Source organism: Manacus candei, unplaced genomic scaffold (genome assembly GCF_025592945.1).
Source record: "Manacus candei isolate 608988 ecotype Guabito, Panama unplaced genomic scaffold, ASM2559294v1 h1tg000081l, whole genome shotgun sequence".
NCBI lineage: Eukaryota > Metazoa > Chordata > Aves > Passeriformes > Pipridae > Manacus > Manacus candei.
Window position 1 is genome coordinate 3,021,926 of NW_026138129.1, and position 26,424 is coordinate 3,048,349.

At 40.1% G+C, this 26,424-nt stretch overlaps 1 long non-coding RNA gene across 1 annotated transcript in view; it reads right to left on the bottom strand.

Moving 5' to 3' along the window:
* The window catches only part of LOC127481702 (uncharacterized), a 29,927-nt gene extending 3,893 nt beyond the window's left edge, over positions 1-26,034 (bottom strand). Inside the window, exons 1-2 of the long non-coding RNA XR_007908294.1 lie at positions 25,979-26,034; positions 21,679-21,784 (exon numbers count right to left, since the gene is read on the bottom strand). This is a non-coding gene — a long non-coding RNA (uncharacterized LOC127481702). The remainder of the gene's footprint in view (positions 1-21,678; positions 21,785-25,978) is intronic.
* Positions 26,035-26,424: the final 390 nt, after the last annotated feature.

The following is a 26,424-nucleotide window of genomic DNA, read 5'->3' on the forward strand; positions in this document are numbered from 1 at the left end:
ACCCTGGAGAGTTACCCAAGAATGTACTAACACCATCCCTTACATTTCTTCTGTGTGAAGTTCCTAAAAAATGTCTTATTAAGTTGAACTTCCTTTCTTTAAACAAACTCATGACTTTGCATCTGGATTTCCCTTTTCTCTAAGTAGTGGTATTTAGCCATGCAAACCAGACCTGCAAATTCACCCAATTGCCATGGCAAAAAGAGAGCCCTGATGAGAAAGTTTAAATTGAACATCTTTCAGCAGATGACAAACCTTGGCCTGCCTGAAGCCTTTGAAAGCTCAAAATGCAATGTAAATTAGAGTTCAAGGAGCCTAGAAGAAAACTATTTTAGCTTTAGGCTTTCAACCAAGCAAAAAAGAGTTAAAATTTTATTTCAAACAGCAGTTCAATCATTCGTTTCCCCAGTATTAATGAATGCCTTCTGCATGTTTCCCCAGATAAGGCTCTGATTCACATATATCTTCACATATGCCTCACATAGCAGGCATATCCCAGAAACTCAAAAGGTCAAAAAGATGGCAACAAAGAATTTTGTTAATATTACCTAGAATCCACTCTGTTCCTTTGGCTATTTTAGCATCAGTAAATAACTCTCTACATTTTCTGACCTAAGCAGTTCCATTTGAGAAGCTTCCCAGGTTGAAGGTTTCTAAAATGCTACCAAATGATTAAACACAAATCCTCAAGTGAAGAGAGTAGGTTTTATTAAATATCCCAGAGCAGTACTGTCTGCCCACACTTATGCCCATGTCTGGCTGCTGGCTGATAAATGCCTTGGCTTTAAGCTATTACTTATTAGCATGCCTGTATATTTCCACCTCACACAGTCACCCAAGGGTGATTGCTATCTGTTAATTGAATTCCGTGCCAGCAACTGTGTCTTTGTGTGCCTGCCATTATAATTTTGAGGATTGTGACTTCATTTCCTATTTACAAGTTGAAGTGATAAAAAAGCATATTTATTCATATGTATAAATAAACTCAACATTTTTGTATCTATGTGGCAGGGGGTGGGTGGACATCACATGTGAAATGCACAGACGTGTCCATTTCTTTGCCTTCCTTTTGCTCTTTCTTTTTAAAGACATTCTGCTTCCCACCTGAAATAAGCTAGTGTGATGGAAGATACGTCCAGTGATGGAAGAGGGGGTCAGGGGAACAAGATTAGAGTCTTGTTAGAGCAGAGCAAGCTGAGGCTGTAGAATTTCTTGGGTTGAAGCCTTCCAAGTACTGGATTCTATGGTGCAGTCTTACTGCAGCAATGATTTGCACATCTACCATATTTTATTCAAGCATCATGGAGCTGTTTCCCATCATTGCCATCATAAGAGTGGTTTATGGAATGTTTCTCCCATTTTTTTAGATGAGAAAATGTGGTGTGTACATTGTTTGACTCTCCTGAGACCACACCGTGAGACTGAGGTGGGAGTAGGAGAAGAAAGCCAGCAGAAGAGACAGGACCCCAATGATATTTCATTGAAGACTGATAGGTCTGATTTCTGGGCCTGCATCTTAGCAGCAGGAACCCATGCCTCAGCTAGCTTTTGCTGGCCTCCAGAAAGAAGCTGAAGCTTTTGAGAGGATTAGTCCTTTTGAGTCTGGACTAGTCTGCTTGAGCAAACAAAGGAAACTCCTGAGCCACCAGTAGTTGGCTGCTACTGCAGGAAAACTTGGTCTGTAATCCCTTTCATAAACACACTGAGATCCACTTCATAAGCCCTCCTGGCTTTCTTGCCCCTCGATATGTCTGTAGGAAATTTGTTCAGAAATCTCAGTTTTTGGAAGATCAGAAGCTGATTTCTCTCTTAAGATCCACAACAAGCAGCTAGGAGAAAAGTAAATGTAAAAAAGATTGGAAAGGGTTGTGTCCATCTCAGGATAAGGGTTTGTGGAAAACCAGGGAGATCTCTTTTACCCAACCAATTCATGTTTAACAGAAAAAAAGCAAAGTCTACAGCCAAACAAGTCCTCGTTGCAATGTCCTGTATGAAGGTGGATTTTTTATACCCAGGTTATACTTTTGAGCCCACCTGCTGTGAGCACTCCTGTTTCCAATGTCTCCAGAGAGAGAAAAACTGAGTAATGAATTGGAGAATCCCAATCCATGATGTCAGAAACTAGCCAAACACTGTTTATTTAGTGAGAAATGCTATGAAAGCATTGCTTTTTAATAAGATTCTTAATATTTCCTGGAACTTGTCTACAAGAGAGTGTCCTTCATCACTGCTCTGCTTTACCTTTTTCCATAGCCAGAATGTGCTAAGATACATGTCAATTAATATAAACAAACATCCCAGGAATAAGAATACCCTGGGAAGCTATAAAATGTTTTTTGATCTGGAAATAAAAGACTTGGGATCAGATTCATTTTAACATCCTGAGAAATCTTTATCCAAATGGTATTACTGTAGTCCAACCTGTCTTCAGTTTAAGAGAACTTCTGTTTAGTCTGGTTTTTATCAGGATATTAGCAATATGCAGGATACATATTGCAATAAATTAGCTTTAGGAAATAATTTTTAACTGTAGACAGTTGTATACTTCATATTCATCAGTGATTCAGATAATATTAAAAATCTGGCTTCAAATACTGGCTCTTTGTGCTAAAAATTATTTGTAAATTATATTATTTAAGAAATGGAATACAGTTACTGTTTTCAGAAAAATTTCCAAGGACAAATCATTTGCAGTGTAATAGATGGAACAAAGGAGGCCATGTATTATTGAGATCACTCAGTCTTTAAATTTATTTTGGCTGCTTATAACTTGGGAAAACTTTATCCACTTCAATTGATTTTTTTTTTTTTAATTGAGTGTCTTCCTCATAGGAGTTATAAATTCTACTGAAATTAAGTTTCTGGAATTTGCTTGCTTTCTTAACATATAAGAAAGCACTGTGCATCCACAAAGGCCATTAAGCACACAGTTGTTAAAAACCAAACTTATTGAAACCTTGTAATAACCAAATCAGTCAATGTCAGAATTAACAGGATTGAAACATTTCAGGAACATTTTGCAGGGGATTTGGTAATATTTAACTAATGAATAGTAAATATAAATAATATATGCTCTGAGATCAAAAGAAAAGAAATCAGGCCTACATTGAAACAACTGGTAGCGAGAAAAACCTTCTTCAGATTTTGAATTGCTCACATTTTTTTCTGTCAAAAATATCATCACAAACAAAATGTTCCTACGAAGCATTTCAATTCTGACAAAGCAGCATTTCCTGGTGGAAGATATTCTGGTCAGAAAAACCTTTCAACACAATGTACTTCAGGGTCAGTCTGATTATATGAGAACACAAGGCTCTTTCAAATGTCTCAAATGCAAAATTAGTCCTGCTCGGTGTATGGCTCTGTCCAGAGAGGTGAATTAGTGCAGGGCATTCTCTTGCTGTAAGCTCTTGCTGTAGGAATGGGAAAATCAGAAACATGCTTGCTGAGCCAGGTCAGTTGCTTAGGTGACCAAATCCAGGAAAAAGTCCTTGCCTGGGAAACTATAAATTTGCCTTGGTCTGATCCCAAGGCTTGGCTGGAGCCTTGGCTGGGGCCTTGGCCTGTAACACAGCTTGGGACACATGCACCCATTGCAGCTGAAGACAGCTGGAGGACAGAGTGTGACTAGTGAAGGCCATGTTATAACGCACATGTGCATAATTACAGGTTGAATTAAGATTCCACCTTACCTCTGATGCTCCATAAATTTGAGTTCTTGCCTTTGTAATGTTAATATTTTTTGAATTTGTAATTTTTGTTGTATAATTGTATATAGTACATAATTACTCATAATTCATTACTGCACATGCGACTCTGCAGACAATATTTAGACATTAAATCTCAGCTCAGTGATTGAATAGAGGGTACAGTAAAAATAAATATCCATGTATTTTGTAAATATTTGCATAATGAGCTATTTAAATGCAAGAGATTTTAACATATGTAAACAATTGGAAATACTCTATGTGTGTAAGTCTAAAGTGGATGCAAAAATATACACAACCTCTTGTAAAATCATATGATTTAGGAGTCAGACATAGCATATTTTTTAGGGCTTTATGTATGACTATTACAGACTGTAAATACAGTATTAGGAACACATTGCTTGGTACAATTAGTCAGCAAACTGTATGACTGAAAGCTTTGCATGACAAAAACAATGGAGTAAATGGACATTAACGGTTGTCCAGTTACAGTGAAAGCTCTTTGTGATCTGCAGACTTAAGACATACAAACAGCTACAGGACCCAGCATAATCAATCCCAGTTCACCAACAAGTGGAGATTGCACCAACAGAGGAGATAATTTCCCTTTCCTTAGAAAGCTGTCATGTAACATGCTGTGGAACTTCTCCCATAAAAAGTTTGCCCAGCTCAATATGCAGCAGCGCATACCATGGGAACCGAGAAGCTGCCTCCATCTCCACTGCTTGCTTCTTCTGTTCCTCTCACAGTCTGAGATTTCTGGATCAGTGTGTCAAATGGTACCTTAAAGAAGCTCCACAACTTCAGCTACAGCATAATGTGGCTCAGCATGGTTTTTGCAAAGGAAATATAGCAGCGGAGGATGGAGAGAACAAAACAACTTTCAAAGTGAAAGCTTTTTTTGTGTTAATAACCAGCCTGAGCTAGCTGTCAGGGAGAGAAACAATGAGTATTTTACTTGGTAGGTAGTTGTGCCTTCTGATTAATTACCGCCTCTGCTGAAATCAACTTCTGCACTAAAGACCGAGGCAGTTAGATCGCATCCACAGTCACACCTCTGTGCTCACAGCTGATTAAAGAAACTGAGTTTCTGAGATCGTTGCTGCCATCTCCCTCAAGCTTCATGACTCAAAGGGACACTGCTACAAGATGCATCCCACCTCCTGTAGAGCACTCTATATGTCTATGGTGGAAGGGTTAAGTAGAAGGTCCCTGCTTTGGCACATCTGGCCAGCATGGCCAAAAGCAGATGGACAAGGGATCTGCTCCCTTCATTGGGACTCATTCTCCCAAAATCACCTAGGTGCCAGGCCTGTATTAGAGCAGCCACCAATAGCCCCATGTCCAAAGCAGCCAGAGAGCTCAGGGTGGCAGACACATCCCAGCCACAACCCCATCCCCAGGTGGTACCCCTGCTGCCTCTGCCATGATTCAGGGTACAGAAAGACCACCATCAGTGTCCTAAACATCTTCTATTGCAACATCCCAGGCCCAGGAGCTTCATGCACATGCTGAATTCCTGGCACCTGACCAGTTAATAAATGTTTGAGTCACTGAGGAGCTAATTTAAGATAGCCCACAATAAATGGGTGTGTCAAGTAATTGGCAGACTGAAGAAATGGAAGATAATATGAGATGCCTGGGTGTGGTTGTTTATGTGAGACATAGGGAGCAGTTTTTGACTCAGAGGCTAAGTTATCCGGGTCTGATTTAAGGCTACAGAAATTTAAGTATGATTTTTGGGGAAGGAAGAAATTAATTTCATTCTCTTCTATGGGACATTTAATTGCAACATTAAACTCAAACACATTTTCATTAGTAATGCTCCCAGTCATGAGGCAGATCTGAATTTTTAAAACCTCCCTTTCGAACTCCTACATTGCATTTCAAACATTTTGTGTCCAACTCATGACTAGCCCTGCACCAAAAAAATGTTTTCTTCACAGGCATTCCACATGTTCAGAGGGGGAAAAAAAGCATTTTCTGAAATGCCACACACAAGAAAGCCATTTGGGTTGTGGGGGAGAGTCTCTCGGTGTGCAAACCACAATTATAGTCATATTTCTTACACCTTGCGACAATCAACCCACAAAGTGAACAGTCCTCAGAAATGCTTTTAAGAGATTTTCTACTCACCTGGAATAAAGATAACATTTACACTGCTGTTTCTCCTTGAGTAGCTATTCTTAAAACCAAGTTCTTGACTAACTTATTTCCAAAGGAAACTTGAGCAGCTAAAACCCATGCCTTCTGCAGACCAAGGGAAAAGGACAGTCAGGTGGTATTCCACCCCTTTCTCAGTCTCATAATATGAAATGTTATTATTTTTAAAATTTATTATTAAAATAATCTTTAATTAATACAGGATAATGTTACACATAAAGAAATCTCCCCTTTCTTTTCTTTTCTTCACTGCCCATAAAAAGGCTCTGAAATTAAATTATTCTGGTAGAGGAAAGCATTCCAGATTTTCATCACAGACAAATGTGTGAAGAGGAAACACATTTGACAAAACCTGTATAACAAAAAATTCCATTGCGTGTCAGACTCTTTTCCAGCCTTTTCTCTTGCTGTCCTTACTTGTATGTCTAGCCTCAGACTAATGCTCCCTTAAGAGTAAAAGGCTAAGGTAGACTCAGCTTATGTCTGAACACGTGGAAGATGTATCTGTCCTGAGAAACGGTTGTTGGAGTTCAAGAGCTCTCAGGCATCTCCTCTCATCTATGGTCTTCTCTTGTTCTCCATCAGAGCACTGCATTTACAAGAGTTTGCAGATGTGTAGCTGAACACCTGAATTCATGGTACATTGCACAGGAAAGCTAAAAATTCTGAGCAAACAAAGTCCATCTCATCCCAAAGGCTTCTTCCAAAATACAACTCCACAGAAATGTATGTGCAGAATTAAGCACCAGACTCTTACCTCCTAGCACATTCTCCAGAAGCAAAGGGCAGAGGAGGAGGAAGAGAGGACTTCAGCATGGGGTCGATGGGTATATGAATGGTGTGCATCCACAGATGGCATATGCATGGGCAAGATGTCCTGTACACTTGCAAAGGTGATAGCACCACAAGTAGCCACTTGGATTTGCTCATGTCATCTGCTTTTACTACGGGAAGGCCTCTTACATAGGACAATTTCTTCCCAACATAGGGGCCTCCTGCTCTCACATTAGTTCCTGCCTGCTGCTTCTTCTGTCCTTTCCCCTCCTCACCTCCTTAGGACCTAAGCCCCTGACACTGGGTCCCTCTCCATGTCAGGTGCTAGGCATTGCCTTTTGGGCACTAGTTCAGCAGTGACAGAGGTTCTGAAAGGGTGACCAGGCACCAACTTGCAGAGATGAGCTGTGCTTGTGTCAAAGGTCTCCCATGCAGCTGCACGCTTATGTGCCTTCAGACAGTTGTGCATTAGGGCCAAAGTTCACCTTTCATTGCAAACTTCATTAAGCAGCCATGTAAAAGGCAGTCCACCTACCTTGGCCTCCTATTGCTGCCTCTTTGCACCTTCACCATCACCAGTGGGACTTAAAAGCATTCAACAAATGTTGTCTCTGGGTGGAGAAGCATTCATCTCCACAGTAAAGACACAGCAAAGGGTCCCCACTGACATGCCTGAGTTCTGTGGGGCTGGCTTCAAGCAAGTATGTGTCCTCACGTTTTCGAGGACAAGGAAAAGATAGGCTAAAAGCAATCAGACATATAAGCTACTTGTTCAGCGGGTCGGGACTGACAGCTTCCTTGTCATCTCTGAAGAAGGAAAGGTAGTGCATTTTAGAGGCAAATTATCTGAGTCTGCACTAGCAGCCCTTTATAGTCCAGCAATGGAAGGTCTAATTGAGGCTGTATAATTATCTCCTTGCTATATAAAATGAAATGTGCACTCCCTTGGTGGATAACATTGATGAAAAGCCAGTTGGGGAAAAGGTTGAAATACACAGCAGGATCAATTTTATTTGTAATGGGTTTTACCATTTTGTCTGTACATTTAACAGGCTGAAGCAGGGGGAAATAAATATTATGTTAGCAACTGTGCCATAGAATGAGGCTTTGTTTTTGATTAAAAAATAAAGGGAAAACAACCATCATTTTATGGCTGTCATAATTTGTTTCACACACATTTTTTCAATACTAAGGTGTACAAAAATATTTAAGTGGTAAATAAAAATGCCTATAAACTTGTAAAGAGATCTTTAGATCTCCCGGACAAAGACTGAAGAATGTGGTTTTATTCTGTGTTGATTGTCTTGTAATACTTACATGAGTCAATATATAAAAAGATAGGTACATATATACAGTTACACATACAATTATCTCTTTATCTATGAATCACTTCCACATAGCAAAAATGTACTGAAAATATTGATCTCAAATCTTATTATACATTGCTTTGTTTCTTGTTTTATTGATATTAACAATTTTTGCCTACACATAAATTCTATTTTGCTGATATTATTACCACATGATGCAAACTGAAATCACAAACCAAGATACAAATTCAGGTTCAAACACCAGTCCTCAATTCTCCCCTTGCAGAGAAGTTTAGATTTCATGCTTAAAGAACCAGAAAGATAAAATCTTAATTAATGTATTTTTTCATTTTAATATATGGAATATATGCATTAAGCTGGAGGCGAGAGAACATAATCCTTTATATGATAGAATATAATTTGATCTCTTAAACATCAGACATCAATACTATTAATGGTGTAAATAAATAAATAAAGCAAGATGAAGTAAAAATCTGACATGCATCATGTCTAGGGGCCTTGGTTTTGTTTTAAACCTATAAACCTGGGATAAGGATCAAGACTTTTCCACTGAGGTTTTTACCCTGTGGATGTTTATTTTTCTGCAATGTAATTTGATGCTGCTGTTGGTTTTGGCATCAATACATTACAAGTTAAATTTATGTCAGCTCCAACAGATCAACTATCAGATGTTGCTATTAACTTTGACATCAAAATCATTAAGAAATTGCCATCATGTAAATTAATTATCAGAATTGTATTGGCATGAATGCATAATGATATTACTCATGCAAATAATTAAAGAAAATGCACAGTGAAAAATCCATTAGAATAATGGCACAAAATGTCATTATTCTGGCTTCTTGACAAATAGATGCTATTAGTTTTCAGCATAGTGAACTTTAAGGTTAACAGAAAGAGTCAGGGAAGTCCAGCACAGGGCTCAAGTCACTCTTATTTATGACTTTATTTATTCGGTATATAAGACTGTAGGAGTGAAAGCTAACTTTTTTTGTCTTGTCAAATAAAGCTATTTACATCACTCTGGAAGAGAGTAAAAAAAAAAAACAAAAACCAAACCAACAAAAAAAACCCACAAAACAAACAAAACAAACAAAAAACAAAACAAAAACAACCCCCCCAAACAAGCAAACAAAAAAAACCCAACAAACCCAAAACCCAAATCCAAAGCAACAGAACTACTTATGGTACTGTTGTCCAAATATATATGTTCTTTCTTTCTTGCCAATTTCAAGTCTCAAGGGACCTCAGGCATAGCAAAGTTGTTAAATGCTAGGATTTTGCTGAGCACAGAGGAGTAACAACTAACACAAAAGTATTTAGGTTATTACCTTCTGCCCCCTACCCAAAAGGTCATTATTACTGATCAGTGCTCAGGGAGAGAGAGTTGAGAATTATGGTGCATGTGTGTGTTCTCTTAATTTAATGTGTAATGGACTGAGAGCTTTTTCGTCAACAGCAAAAGATTGTCCACTCTAATAGAATAAACATTACTAACAACTCAGTGGTGCATGCCAGCTTACTCATCAGCTGGACACATTTCTTTTAAATGCCTCTCTTCATTCCCTCCCAAGCCAATGGAAGAGCGCTCTCTCTCTCGGTCATGGTTTTGTACTTGATCCAGAAATTATATTAAAGAAATAAGGAAAAAAGGCAGTAATTTCTGGGCTTCTTGCCTCCCAGCTCTCATCTTTACTAGACTAAGCACACACCACCATGATCCCAAACCAGAAAGTTCACATCTTAAAGAGAAAATTCAATGTTTTAAACAGTTAAAGCATGGGAGGAAACAGCACTATTCATCTTCCTATAGAAGACCACTCCTAATGATACTCAGAATAAGAGATATATTTCCAGGATATAAGTGGGGGGCTAGGAAACAGTACATCTATGAGCTGTTTGGGGCCCTATCCTTGTTCTTCTGCACATAAATGACTTGCCTTAAATTTTTCCCCATTGCCAAAGTGAGAGCAACAGTGTCAACACAAAGAGAATATAAAGAGATGTGGCAAAGGATCCACAGTCAAAAAACCAAAAGCCACTCCATAAATTAAAACTAGTCAAGCTACCTAAGCAGCCATAAACGCACAACTCCTAGAAATTTCTCAGAAAATCTGCAGAAGATTCATTTGTGACCTAATGCCCAAAATCTGCAGCTGGATCTGCCAGCATAGACTCCTGCATGTCTGAAGAGTCACTTAAAAATCTCTATTTGGAGCCTCATTGTCACTGCACTCTCTAGTCTTGACATAATGAATCTCAGCTCAGAAATGGGACGTGACACTACATGTCACTGGTACCAGAGGTTTTGGTATTGTCTATATCTCCTGGCAGTTCAGTGTTTATTTTCTCTGGTTTGCTTTGGGGAGTGGGGAGAGATACAGATCAAAATGTTTAAGGGCAGCCAAGGTTTCTGGGAGCAATTTAGATCAGAATTAACATCAGGGCAATGGTAAAAGTAATTTTTAAAAAAAATACTTGAAAGCTATTTATGGATTTCTTTAAACTTTATAAGTGGCCTTGGAGACAGCTAGCTTTTCAGGTATGCTTTGACTCTTTATGGTGAAACTCAGACATTTTACTTAAACAGTTTGTTTAATGATGCCCTGAGCCTTTTAATTCTGTTTAACAATCCAAGCTTTGCTTCTAATCCATCAAGAGATAGGTCAAACTTGTACCCATAATTTAAAGTTATGTTAATAAGATCTATGACATGTCTTGCAACATTTTATTGATAATATGTAATGTATTATAAGTATCATGAGCTTGCAGAGCTGCTGTCACTCGGGGATTTTGCGCATAAGGTATTACATCTCCAAAGCATGCTGCTGAAGTGAAAAAGGACTTTAAATAAATAGGCTGGCACAATTCTACCTTCAAAGGGACAGTCTATAAATTCACAAAAAAGATTTACTGTGAAACTCAAGCCTGAATCAACACAGGACTTACTCTGTGTAACTAAGAAGGGACACGCCACGTGGTAGGGTGTTTATAGTGTAATGCAGAGGTTGTTTTTCAGGCACATTTTTTCCTTCTCTAATTACACTGATTGACACCTCCTATTTACAATCACAGATCCACACTGAGAATAACTGCAGTAATTGCTACATGATAAATTCATGTAAGGAAAATATTGAGTGTCTATTTAGTGCTTTTTAATGTCATTTAGCAACTGGGGAAAAAATATGGCAACAATAGCATCATGTGACTTCATCAATTCTCCATGCAACATGGTAAAGCTGCTTCTACACTACATCTGTAAGATCTCAGAGATACGGCAGTTCCATCTGGATTAGAATGAACATCTGTCAGTGCACTAACTAACTTATAGTTTATGGTCATGCTTACTTGTGTGAGTTTACCATGAACTGAAGGTGATATTTTTCACTCCCCTGTTGTTTGTTGATGGTATAAAACCTTCTTGGGAAAGGGCAGATGATACATTACTTTGGGAGGAATAAAACCCTGAAGAGATAGTCTTTGCAACATATCTGAAGATGTAATTCATTCCAGGAGTTGCTTCTTCTCCACCCAAAAGTTTAGCAACACAATCTACTAAGAATCAGCTTGGGTTTTTTCCTATACACAGTAAAAAAGTTAAAATTACAAGTAGTACAGGTTACATTTATCCAGTTAATTCTAGCTTTACAGGGGTTAGAACCCCTTAAAATACAACCCTCTCCAAAGAGTTAATCCATGTCTCTGTTATGGCACCAACATGTGTTTTTGTTGTTGTATGATCAGCAGAAGTTCTGGCTCAAGTCACCCACCCTCAGAACTGTCCCTGACTTTCAGAGGTCAGGATCATGTTACCTCTCATCTTCTTCAATATGAGTAAAGGAAATGTGTTCTTTCCAGCTACTTTGATCTCTGCCTACAGAACTGTTGTTTGACATGTAAGGGTGTAATAAGAATATGATCTGCTAACCAAAGATACAGCAAAATCAAATGTTACACCCTGAAATATGAATGCAACTCATCAGTCCCGTTTAAAACCAGAACAGAAACACACAGCCCAGTGTTTAGGCAGGTAGAAGAGAAAGATGCACAGTGTGTCTGCCCTTCAGAAATACTTCCTGCAGTTTTAGCTAGCGTAACTGGAAGATTTCTGATGCAGGGTTGCTTTGGAGAGCAACACTGCACTGGCTTTTCTAAGAGGTAAATTATCATTTGCTACTAACTGAAGACAAGGGATTACGGGCAAGTGCTCAGAGTGGCACGTTAAGAACTGCATGTCCTTAGTCCTGCTGCCTGCTCAGCTCTGCACCTTAAGTCTTTAGGCAAACAATTTTAACCCTTCTTCATCTGAGACTACAAACCTGTGAAGCAGTCAGTCCCACAGGAGTGCTGAATTTAAATACATATTTTTAAAGAGCTTTGAGATTCTCAGGCATACCTTACTCTATAACAGCAGATATCTTCTAGCCAAGCTCATGGGCTGTGAGGTATCAAGAAGAAGAGCTAACATTGAAGAGCTCATGTCTGTAGTGCTGGGAACTTCTACAATCACAGTTTGTTCTTTCATTTAACCTCTCCGAATACACAGAAGGTGTCATGCATCCTCACAGCTGTTCCTATGCTCATGCTCTCCCAAAGCAACCACTGATCTTAAGTGAGAGCTTGGCTGCCTCAAGTTGACTCAGACAGGCCCAGGGCCTTATGATGTTTTGTGTGAAATGGGGACGGAAGCAACTTGTGGGCTGTTAGAAGCAACTGTTGGATCTGGCGCTCCTTTGGACTTACTTCTTTACCGTGATTTTTCTCTATCCAAACATGCTCGCTCTTCTCATTTCATTTTGCATGACCGCTACCCTATTCAAGCAGATTTTGAAGAAGTGCACTTGAAGTGGTAAGTCTGGCTGTGCTGCAGAGTAGCTGGGGTAGATCCCTCCAGCCCCTCTCATCTCCCCCTTATACGGCAGCATGAAAGTGAGTTAACAGGCCCCTTATAATGGTGACTTCATCCATCTCACAGCTCCTTTCACCACAGCCATGATGCTTGTTCTATCCTTCGCCTCAGCTCTCCTCCACGTGATTTCAGCACAGGAGCAACATCCACCATGTGCATTCAGGAATCCTGGCTGCCTGGTCATGCTGAAGGGATGTGAGGGGATGGAAAACAGGATGCCCAGCAGCAAAGGTCTCCTCATTTTAGACAAAAGGATCCTGATTTACACAATCAGAGACAAAAGTATAATCAGCCCTGCTTTGATTAATTGCAGTTGAAATGGTAAGGAGCTATCAATGCAGCAGCCAGGAGAGCTTAAAACTAAAAATAACCTGCAGGAGGGGAAGAGAGGATGAGTCTTTGAAAAAACTTTTCTGAAATGAAACAGGAATCTAGGGAAAGCTTTTCTCTCCTCTCCTCACTCTCCCAGTCTGTGCAGTGAAATGGGAGTTCTTGCTTTCCCTCTCTGAATAAAAGTGCTGCTCGCATCCTTGGCATGAACAGCTGGGACCATCCTGCTATCACCTCCCTGTGCTTCCTCACCACTTTAAAATTAGCATCACTGTGATCAGGCAGCAGCGGAAGAAATATTCACCCACTGCTTGCCACGGAGTCTGGAGCTGATCATTAAAACAGCACCTGCCTCTAGGAACTGGGGAGTTTGCAACGCCCCATATCTCCAGCAGCTCGGGGCTGGGATTTGCTATATGAGCAGAAGGCTTTCACCCACCAGAGAGCTCCTGCCACTGCTGGCACCACGTCATGTCTGACAGAGCTGGCTCCCGTTCTTGGTGTGAAGCAGTCAGGGAGGCAGAAGTGACTCTATAGTCATAAATAGCAGAGCCAGTCTGAGCTGAGGAAGATGATTCAATGAGATATTTTGGTTGCATTTTTATGAAGGCAGCAAGACTCTCTAGAGAAGTTATTTTTAGTGGACTGAGACCCATGATACTCATCAGTAGGCACAGACACTGCCAGTGCAGAAAACATGTAGAGTAAAACCATCCTGAGGGTGTATCCTGACTAGGTGGTAACTGCAAGTCACAGAAGAGCTTCTTGTAAATTCTCAGCTCCAGCAACTTCCCAAAGCAAATTTCACAAAGAGACCTCAGCAACACGAAATGTCCATTCAGCCCTTCCTGGCTCATCCTGATAAATGCTTCGTTTCTGGTTTAACAGCAAATTGAAATTGATTAAGCCAGCATTGATATTGTCCTACAAGGTACAGAGAAGCTAAACTCATTTGGGATAAATCCCAAGAAAGAGCAACGTGTATGTATGCAAACAGACACACCATTTAAAATAGATTCATCTGGGATGCATAAAACCTGAAAAATGTTCATTAGGACTGGAAAAGGAAACACTATTAATCAGCTCTAGGCTTCTTATTACTCAGTGGAAGAAAACTTCAGTTGGATAATTTTTTTTTTAAACACACATAAACCCTTAAAATTCTCATTGGAAGAATTAGCCAGTTAACTTGCTGTAAATATGAGAGGCAAATGAAAGGGGTTGGGGGCCAGATTATTATTTTTTTTAGTTTGCATTCAACAGGAGAAAGATTTATGCATGAGATGCAAATTGCTATGTGTTATTTACACATCTGAAGAAAAACAAATCTTGAATGTAAATGCTTAGAGGGCATATTTTTAAATATGAAAGTGGTAAAATTATTAAAATGTTTATAACTCCCACACTGTTTAAAAGAGATTAAACTGGGGAAAAATGAGTCCTTTTATTTAAATTATAGAGTCCTCCCTAAATATTAGGGCAGAAATCAAATACAAAGGTCCATGTGTTTCCATTCTTGAGAGTCTTTTAGAGTAACCTTGCAGTTGGTCCTATCCAGAGTATCCCACTGGGTTAGCAACTGCAGAGAACAATGGCCAGTTATAGCCTTTCTGTTTCCGTCTCAAAATACTATACATTTCTTCAGACAATTAAGAAACAAAAATACATTTTAAAAACAAGTACACTCCATAAGCAGTCCAGTTTGGATAGTGGAATACATGCAACTTGCAGCTGAACACTCCTGAGAATGAGGTGAATAGCACTGAAGCCTGCAATGAATGAGCGAACAAAGCTAAAAGACCTGAAAGAAAATGGCAAGAATGTGAAAAAGATAAGAGCAAGTGATGGCACCTAGAACACACAGCATTGGTTAATTAATCCATATACACTGAACTGTGCATTTTCCAGTTCTCTTTGGAAAATTTAAAGGGCCTCTATTATCCTAGCACTGCTCAATCTTTCATGTATTCACTTCTGGTGGCAAAAACCTATTATTTATGTTCTTACCAAGAGAAAATAAAGGTAATAAGATCTGGGTTATCAAATCCATTTATATGCTTGACTCCTGTCAGCTTCTAAAACCCTTGATTATCTGCATCGTAGACTCATGTGCTTGCCACTTTTGAAAAAGCAACTTGTCAGGAATGAGGTTGACACAGAACATGAAACTTGGAGAAAAGAACAAGAGTTATACGACCCTCCTGACGATGAGACCTCCGTGTGAAGTTACTGAGAACATTGGACTTAGTTGTTTTTATGGTTCTAAAGCAGAGTTTACTGTTTTATAGTATTTTCCCTGTATTGTACCCTGAAAATTGCTTTAGAAAAATTCCCTAGTTCTCTGTACCCTCAAACCCCCCTTTCCTGATTGGCCAACACTTGTTGCAGTGTTACCTTTTATGGCCATCTTCTCCCTTAAATGGATTGTTACCACCCCTGTTTTCCCTGGTTTGGTTGTATTTTGCATACTCCGCCCTTTTCCCTCCCTTTCTTCCAGCAAGTTCTCTCCCTGACATTATATAAGCCAGAACTCCCCTAATAAAGAGGCAATTCTCCTTAACCCTAACCCTGAGTGTGGCTTACCCTCTTTCCTACGGGATCACGTCAGCAACTCACAATGCTGTCAACCTGAGAGCCTCAAAAGCTGTAAGACTAGACTCCACAAGCTGAAAAATAACCATGGAATTGCCATTTTAGCTTTCTTTTTGACATTGTGAAATCTGGATGGAGGTTGCTCTTTCCCTTCAGCTGCCCTATAAGAGGTGCATCTTGCAGTCATCTTTCTTTGCTCACAGCACATCTCACCAGTAGGAATGCTAGAGCAAGACCTGAGCATACTAAAACAAGTGTTCTTGTAATGCAGGCCAGTGACTGCCTACAGCAATTGCTCTCAGGTAGCTCTGCCCACCACCAGAACGAAATCAGTGGGAGTCCAGGATGTGTCATGCAGAAGGAGCCTTGCAAGTTCCTGTTTCACAAACAATCAAAACTTTCATATAGAACAGCAAAAATTCAGCAGAGGGCTTAGAGATGGAGTGAGGTACATTTCCTACCCATTAAATTAGGCAAGAGAATTTCTAGTCTGATTAAGAGTAGTCAAAATGAAAGAAACCCCAACCATTAGTCATAATCACTTACTTTTTGAATGTCAGTTTGTAAACAACCAAAGCCAAGTGAGAAAGCATCCACTTTTGTAGCCAAAGACTTGCAGCAGGTTTATGTGGTTGTGGTTTTTATGGCTATCCACATGGCTAATTCATATCGGGTTTTTGTTGATCTTTTAATATTTATGTCCAGATGCCACTGTAAGCTTCCAGATGTTTTTGCACAGACATCAAAAATGTTTACATAGCAATTACCAAAAGAAAGTTTGAGGCATTTTCAAAGGACTGAGAATGACAAAAGACAAAGTGGGTTTTGTTGCTGAAAGATTTCATTTTCTCATTTTTCTTTCTATATTTTATTTTATTATTATTATTTCTTTATAGACCATTTGTCAGTCTATTAACCAAAAGTGGAACCCAGTCCATCTACTTGGAGTGTCCTATTTAGGCACTGTCTCTGAAAATTTTAGGTTTCTGATGCCAGATGATGCCTACATTTTCTAGCAAGTACAAATAAGTAGATACCTTCACAGGTCTCCAGAGGGTACTAGCCATATAATTTAATCTCCCCTTCAGTCTCCACTGACCACAGAAGACTCTAGATATTCCTGGGGTTTAAGCCACACATATTTCTCTGCAATAGAGAGAAGACTGCGGGAGCAGGAGCTGTTATGTGCCTGCTGCCCTTTTGGGTTCAGTCCTAAAGCAGTGGGGCTCTGCCTTCCTGCCTGGTGTCACAGCACTGTCCTTCAGGAAACTTCACAGACATCCCTGGGGAAGGAGATGGAAGCAAGCTACCTATCCATCTCTGCTCCAATGTACCACAGCTCTGGCTCAGAGAAAAATGCCTGTTGCACCAGAGCATCTACTTCCAAGAACAGATACGAAACTAAAAGAGAGCTGTTGTAGTGCATTCAGTCTAATTAGGAAATTACCTAACACTTGCAAGTGTCTGCAGGGAAAGAACTCCAAGGAAGTCAGCTCTGGATTGCAGACAGGCCTTCTAGATGAGATACAGACAGTCTGAGTGGGAGTTAGGTGAGCTTAAACTCTTCAACTTATCTGTGTTCTGGCAATCATAAAACAACCTCATGCTTCCCTGTGTTTCTGTATTGTGTTGGGTAAAACAAAAAACACCTAAAAGCAAATATAATCCAAATATCAAGCGTAGAGAAAAAGAAACAAAATGTACCTTACTGTTGATAATGATATATGCTAAAACAACAGAGTGAAAAAAGAGCTTTGTTTAGAGTGAGAAGATGACACAGGGAGGTGATTTATTTAGCACCAACATTCAAAGTGACAGTCCAGCTGCAGAGTCTAGTTGTTTCTGGGAGAGAAAACAGACAGTTTTGCTCTTTATGCACTCTGAGTGTTTGCTGCAGTACATATTTTGGTCCCACAAGAGTTTTGCCAGTGAGTTCAATGGGGCCAAGATTTTCCTTTGGCTAGAAGCAGGTGGCCAGGCTAGCACCAGCAGCAGCAGCAGCAGCTTCAGCCAACGACACTACTCTTGTGAACTGGAGTGTCTCTGGATTTGCTCATAGAGCTCTGCAGAGACAGAGGTGGGTGGCAAACATGATTGCATGACTTATATTTGTATTTAGTCAGCTACAGTTACACCACAAAGTACTTAGGGAGGGATTTTTCACTGAGAAACAAATATTAAAGTGTGAGAGTGTTCGTCAATATTTTCTGTTAATTGACCAAGGATTGGAAGCATATATCTACATCCCAGACATCATTGTGAAGTAGAGATAGCCAACTGCTTTAAACTGGCTTAGATAACAGAAGAAATACATCTGCAGCAGCATTATTTCAAACTACCACTCAGTTAGAACTAGCTCAGGCATCTCCCTTGGTTACCTTGTAACCTGCAGTATATTCTGATGCTATGATGTGGAGAGAAATTGCAGAGAGCAAACAGCTGGGAAAACATAAGATAAATTTTAAATTATTTTTCAGAAAAATATATCAGAACTTGCTAGATAAATTATTTTCTAAGCACATCTTACCTAGCCTCAGCTCTACTCTTTAGCACAAAAATTATGTTAAAAAAAAAAAGGATTATTCTAGTTAGCATCAGGAAATCCACGTAGCCATTATTCAGCATGGCTACTGTCAGATGTCTTCTCAAGTCCATAAAACCAAACACAAAGACCTCTAAATGCAATCTGCAACCTTCAAAAGGCAAGACAAAACTAAAGAACATCTGAAAACTGTGTGTCAGGTCTTTAGCTGCTGAGAATCACTGTAGTGTCCTTGCTTCCAGTTGAGCAAAGCTCGCACACATCAGCCAGAAAAAGCTGTACTGAGTTGCAATAGTCATTGTGTTCACTGGAGTAAAGGAAGCTCCTTGCAAGCCCTCCTGGAATTGGTGATTCGCAGGCCAGTCAGGTGGCTTACCTATGTGATCTACTCCCAAATTTATAGACTTTGTCTTACAAACATAGCCACTCCTGGAAGCTGCTAGTAGTAGTATTGCAGTCACTGCCAGCACTGACCATAAAACTCCATTTTAAGATTCTCAGCAGCAGAACCACCTATTCACCTTTGGTTGCTTGTGATTTGCTAATGATTAGTCCAGAGTCTAGAGAACACTTCTTTCCAATAGCACCAGATTGGAGCAAAGTATGTTCTTGTCTCTGTTTATTAGAATTATTTTTTTATCTTCCCTTGAAATATCAGGATTTGATCACTGTCAGGGACTGATTAATGAGCAAGATGGACTTTAGATGTCCTCTGGGCAGGCAATTCTTATGACTCATTTACAGTGGTGACCTCTGTTTGCATCCTACTTTAAAGGTCCATTTCATCACAGAGTAGTATGGTCCTGGCATGGTCCTGGAAATCTATATTTGTCATATGGGAAGCAAGACAAAACTTAACCTATTGAGACTGCTCAAGGAAGTAATAGAGTTTAATAGTGAACAGGGTGGTAGTGCTAGGTTAACTATTGGAGTAGATGATCTTAAAGGTCTTTTCCAATCTCAACAATGCTATGATTCTATATATGACTACTCTGCCTGCTTTGGTCTTGCCCAGTGGTCCCAACTTGTCATGGCAAATAGTTTGACTAAGGCTCAAAAAAAAAGAGCATGTGCATTTGCAGGAAGTCTACAAAATCATGGGAATGGTTCATTTAGTGATGTTTTCTTCCTTTGTTTTATGGTATTTCTGATAACAAACAGGGTTTAGCAATGAAAAATAAGTTGCATTATATCATCGGTAACCGCAGGATTAAAGTGACTGGAGCTCCTTTAAACAAAAGACACCAAGGAGGTATGGGCTCATTTGTAACTGTGCACCAGGACTACCCCAACTCTTCCTCCCCTTTGACTGTGCTAATTCTGGTCAGGCGGGTGGTGATAAAGGAGGCTGGGGCATACATGGTCTGGTGCAATAAAGCTGCCTGGAGTGTCACATGAAAGAAGAGAGCCACACCTCTAGGCTGCAATTGAGAATCAGGTCTCTTTTAGTCAGGAGTTTGTCCAGCTGTATCAAACATTGGAGTCTGTCTTCTGTGCCGTGACCCTCAGGAGTCAGACATCTGCATGGAGCCCTTGGGGTATGGCTCAGGGGAGGGACCACAGTGAGGTACTGTGCAAATGACAGACGTATAGCCCAGGGCACAGCTGGTCAAGGGGAAAGGGACTGTGCAGCCCTCTGTTACAGCCCTGTGTGGTTTCTCTCTCATTTTCTTACAGGTCCAAAAAAGACATTTTAAAACATTGAAAAAAGAAAAACAAAAAGGGGAGGGGGATAAAAAATAACTTTAATTGCAAATAGTGGCATAAAACCTGTGGCATTCAGTCAGCCTTTTTCTACCAGATAGTAACTTAACTGGCTGTTTTTAAAAACTATTGCCTTGCCCTGTTAGACTCAATACCTGTCACTTGATTAATGTGCTGGTGTCTTATTAACTGCAGTGTTAGAGGAGCTTCTGTAATCATCACCACCCCCCTTCTCTCACCCCTTTTGTAAAAACCTCATGTCGATATTGCTGCTCTGACTGGAAGGTACTGCACTTTCCGGCTAAACATCATAAAGAGCAAAGAATTACCATTTCCATGTAATCCAGCCCATAAATCAACTCTCATGTTTTGTTCTGAGGATGGTGAGGGTCTCTGCAAGTGCTCCCTGCATTCACATTTACAAGACAGGCTGTCTCCAGAAAGAAGAAGGGAAAAAAAGGGTGGAGGGGAATCAGAATGGCCAAATCGTTCCAGCATCTGATTGATCTTATCTGGACCTCCCTTGCTGCAACAATAATTTGAGACTGTTGAAAATTGCCACCTTATCTGATTGGTGGTCTTACTAGCTGCTATTTTATCGGGGCCCAGCTAGATGAGGAAAGCAGGATGTGGCATGACCTTGGTATCTCAGCGCCTGACTTCAATATCTAATCAGTCAGATGTCTCACTGAGGCCACCTCGGGATGTTGTGCGTATCCCCTCCAGCACCAATTCATTCAAAAGATGTTTGCTTCACACTGGTGTTAGCCCCCAGCACACACACACACAGAGTACATCCCAGCACATCACTGCCCTGCCTGACAGTGCTGCAGCACCTGAAGTTAAGATGCTTTTTGTAAAGCTTTGGCAGCCTTTCTCCTGAAAAGCTTAGTTTGCAGGACTGCACACAGTCAGCAACATTTCAGCATCCTGCTGGCGCTGCAGCCAAAGCAAGACAAGTCCTCCAAACTCATTTCATTTTTTTCATATAAGCTATACAGTACATATCCATCAGTGTAGTGAATGTTACCAGTAGAGCGGTGCACCACAGACAGTGCCTCATAGATGGTAATAGGAAGAAAATGAGTTTTGTTGCTTCAGACTGGAAGTTGCAGGGCAAGATTTTTACCCTAGCTCTAATAACCATTAGCTGCATATCTGGGGAAAGCATTCCACCTCTCTGAATTCAGATACAGACAGCAGATTACACTTTCAAGAACCCCATTGTGGCAGGATTATAGTGTCTGTTAGCTCTGAGGCTTTCCCTTGGTGCTGAATTCTCCTTCTATTCCATTGGAGGAGCAGGGTGCCTGCGTAGCACCTGCAATTCTCTGCCCGAGGGAACAATAAGTGGAACCATGTTCTGGCATTCACCAGTCCTGCTCTTCCTTTTCTCCTTCATTCTGTGTCTGGAGAAGAGTCTCCACACACCCTGAAAAGCTCCTGCAGGAAGATATACTCTGGGGCAGGTCCCTGGGACACAGATGCCTCCTTCTCTCTTGACTCAGAGCGGATGTTGCTCAAGGAAGTAACTCTAGGAAGAGCAGTGATTGCCATAGCTCTGTGCTGCCCTGTTCAACAAGTACAGTATGAACAGCATGCTGGGGGAGAAGTCTGGGCTTGACTCACCTGAGATATCAGTAGACCAACAAGGGACAAGATCGCAAGAAGCAGTACGTGAAGTACAGAGAAATTAACCGTCCAAGGAAGATGAGAGTGCTCTAGCATGTCATTTCTGGGGAAAAAAAAAAATTAGTTTCTGATTCAATTTATGACTTAATTCCTTTATGCATGTACATTTGTTATATAGATTTTTTTAAAAGGCTGAAATTCAAATCAAAGATTTCAATTCTTTTAAGCCTTTGGGATGACCCTAATTTTCTTTTTTTTTTTACCTGCCCCTGGAAATTACTGTGGGGTTTTCTGTTTGTTCCTGGTATGTTTAACATAATTTAATGCAGAATTTCTCATAAAACAGCAACTTCCTTCCCAACTAGCTCTGTGCATCACCTCTGCTACATGCAATGACTGCTAACAGGGGTCTCAGACATGCTCTTTGCACATCAGGACCAGGCACAAACCCTGGTGTTTCTGCACAGAGGAAGTATGAGAAAAAGGTGGCAGTTTTATGCCAAAAGAAGCCACTCACAAGCTCTTATTCTGGCAGTAAATTTCCCTGTGCAGTGAGCAGGGGAGCCCACTAGTCCATCAGGCAAAATGATGGACTAGTGCAGTCTCTGGCCAAGTCTTGGTTTGCTGTTGCTGTTCCAAACAGAACATTGAATTGTATGATGTCCATGTCCACCTTGGTATTAAAAGTTCAGAGACCTACATAATTCTTTTCAGGGGGTGCAAAGTTTATTTTCAATGCTGGTATAATTTTCTCCCTTGTTCTTTAAGTAATAATAATAATACTAATAATGCTAAGAAGAAGATAAGAAGAATTTCCTATGTGTTTTTGTTCTGTTTGGGCTTTGCTTCTGGTGTGGTTGAGAAGACTCACAGGGTTTGCTGTCTCCTAAAGCCAAATTAAACACCTTTAAAGTAAGAGAATCATTACATATATTTTGACAAATAAAGAATATTTCATATGTTTGGGGTCATATTGTTTACTAAAATAAACAGTGTGACAATACTTGTGGCTTGGAATAGCAAACATCATAGAGGGCTGCCCACTGCCCCCCAGCTGCACAGAACACACCTCTGGACAGCATTCCTGCAACTCATGAGGACATTGCAGCAAATTCCAGTCCAAATAAAGCCACAGAACAGATAAGCAATTCCATCTCAACACACACAGATGTATATGCACAAAAATGTCCTCATATCAGGACCTAGATAATGCAGCCAAGAATGCAGCCAAGTGCATCTTACTTGATTGACAATATGTAACAGATTGCCTTAGCGTATTCTTCAGGAGAAGCAAAACATATAATTAAATAAAACTTGTTATTAAAAGCAACCCCCTTCCCCCTGAAAATAGATGTCAAACTCTGACTAGATAAATGTGGTATTTCAGGTGGAAAATTGAATGGACTTAATAGGAGTAATATGAACAGTTGGTCCTGGAAAAGCTTATAAACTGTAAATATTGCTCACTGCCGATGCTAACACAATGATGAATGTGTCAAAATATTAGTATCAAAAGACTGCTGGAGTAGATTTGCAATGTTGTGGAAAGCATGAAGGGAGGTAGCTGTCCTTCCCGTGGCTTTATATTAATCTCTGGCTACTGGCTGATAGCAGGGGCCATGAGCACTATAATTAGATTTTGGAAATGTATATAGGGAGGAGGAAATGGAATAATTAAGGTAAGCTATCAGATGCCTCTCCTCATCCTTTTTAAACAAGTCAGAAATATACCCTGCACTCGTTCAGCATGCAACCTTCAAGGGGAATGGTGTCAGACACTGTAATTGGTAGAACTTGAATGCTGCTGTACTGGTGTCCCTTTTTTAAGGAAACCTATTTTCCACACCAAAATTGATCCGGAGAGGTTGTTATCTCATAATGCACACCTAGAGAGGTACTGTGAGGCCTGAGGGTAGGGAATAGCAGGGCACTTCACAGCCTCAGTGCTGCATCCTCTCTGGGGGAACTTGCTGCTGAGGCACAGGCTATGTGGTAAAATACATGTGTATGTATGTGGAGAGTTTGCAGTTTCCTTTAAAACGCATGGGTGAGGCAGTAAAAGTGTGCTAATGGGATGACATCTGGCAAGGTCTGACAACTGAACCAGGTGAGAATTTGCTTCTCCTTCTGGGGGTGCTGGTAGGTGGGAGAGCCTCTGCCCTCCAACTCATACAGCACCCCTGAAGGGCACACTGGTTTTTATTTCATTATCCTGCCCCACTTAAACAACAAAGAACAGCCAGGGAACCTCAGTAAACACAAAAAAGGTATTTTTGGTGTGGAAAATTATTTGACATTATTCTTAAATATTTAAAGGACACTGTCTGCTGGTTTGGAAATCCAGTGAATAATTTAATATTGTTTGACAGAATCTCTTTGGGTCAATTATTCAGTAAGTGGATTAATACATTCTGACTAAAACACAGCACATTGCATTTTGGCGGGCATATCTCATTACATCACATATTCCATGTCACATTGCATTGCAGAGGAGGCCAGTATAATCAAATGGGTCAACTTGAATTAGACAATGCAATCAGAATAATTTCCAAATATTTTTCTAAAGCTTCCTGTTCCTGACTGTTTCTCTACCTGGTCTGTCTATACTTATCTGTTGAAAAAGGAAAATAACCACAGCAACTTATTTAAAAAGAAGTCTTGTTGGAAACTGCCAGTAACTCTTGACCTCATTATAACCCTAAGTGTCTTATCTATACAAAACACTTTAATTTTAGAATAGCATCTTTAAAGCCCCAGGGGAAGAGTGAGAGCATCTTTTGATGCTTGACAGTAATTCTCTAACACTGACATGGGTCCAAAACAGATATTCTTATCGAATTGTTCTGAGGAAAGCAGCTGTAATCTAGGATCTCAAGGGCAGTGGGGATACAATACAGGTTAAAAAAGGAAGGATCCTTGGGATTTCAACAAATATGTAGAAGGCTTCAGTGGCAACAGCTGTCTCGTGCCAGGAAGGGGTTTATAGGAATGGAGGGTCCTGCTTATGTTTCAAATCATCAAAAGGCACACCTTTCTTTCCTGTCCTTCCACTTTCCATTCTTTCCCAATATGCTCTGAGGAAACAGGTGGGACTTGATTTCCAAAATCTCATAGCTCTAAGTGGGGATGACAGTCCTTTTAGTAAAGCTAATTAAAATTTGAAATTTCTCTTTTGTGGGAAATTCTCAGATTCTTCAATATTCCTTCAAGTAGAATGGGGAAAAAAATTAATAATCTCATAACTTTACTGTGAAAGAGAATATTCCAAAAGCAATTCTAAGGTTATGCATTTTTTATAATTGTAGTATGAATATTGCAACATGGCATAAAACCCAAAATCATGCTGTAGAGGACAAATGCTCAGGTTTTTGGGAGTGATCTAACATGATATTTACTTCATTAAAGTGAAATATTTCTGAAAAGGGCTTTCATTTCCTGCAGTCAGCATGTTCTGACCATATCCCTTTACCAACTGAAAATTATAAAGACAGATATGCAAAAATGCATCTAAAGGTCTGAGTAAAATCAGAATAAAAATTGTTAACAAAATAAAAGGTACCTGTTTTTCTGCTCTCACAGTTGTGTTCAGCAAAATCTACTACATAGCAGGGTGGGATTGCACCTGGTCTTGCCCAGTAGCTGCTTTAGCAAAGCAAAAAGCAAATCTAGGAAAAAGGATGAGTTCTCTTCTAAACATTTCCTAAGGGTAACTCAACAGGAATTTTTCTCACTATATGTGCAAATGGGAGCAGGGATGAGGTCAGGATAAAGCCTCAGAGAAGCTCGTAAGAAGAATCTTGTAGTTGTGTGGAGTCCCTAGATGTTTAATTCAGACCACCACTAAAAAGTCCCCATGCTCATGTGCATCTTTGCCAGACTATCTGAACAATTTCCCGTCCAGAGCATTATGGGAACCTGTCTTCTTCTTCACATCTCCAGCATGAGGTCAGCAGTCCTTCCAGCAGTTGCTCAAAACTGCTAAGGCCACAAGCAAATTTGCCTTCTCACACTCTTCAGGATGAGAAAAAAGAGGGTTAAAGGCAACTCAAGAGAAGGAAAAAAACCCACAAACCAACATTTAAATCCCAAACAAGCTGGGATGGGAAAATGGTCAGGCTTTTAGACTAGTCAAATTTTCTTACCCCTTTCTTTGTGTGATCCACTTAGGGATCACAGTGGTGATGCTTCATGCTGGCCATTTTGAATATCCAAAGTAATTTTCCCCATTTTACTAACTGGAAAATGGCAGCAAAGGGAAAGCTGTTGATCAAAAAGCTTAGAGGTTAGCAGCACAAACCTACACAGAGGTAGCAGCGTTAGCTGTTAGCAAGGTCTGAGTTTGAAGTGGCTGACCTGGAGCCCTCAGTCTGCACTGACAGATGGCAGTGCTTCCACAAACAAACTTCCACATTCCAGGAGTTCCTCTGCTGCAAGGTAAGTAGTAGCAAGCCCTGATGTAAAGGTACAGCCTGAGTTCTCCTTCAGACCGCTCAGTAATAAAAATTAATATTGAAAACCCCATAACCTCCTAAAAATGCATAACATCAAGGTGTCCTGTCCTTGGCTTTTATGCACATAACTTTACTCCGAGTCAGCCTCATTAAGCCTAGCTGAGTAATTCAAATTCTCAAGTGTTTGGAGGGTTGAGAATTGAATAAACATAGCAGCAAGCTCATAGATCCTCCTTCCATTTTTAAAACATGTACCTCCAAAGAGATGTTACAAGAAATATTTTAAAGACAA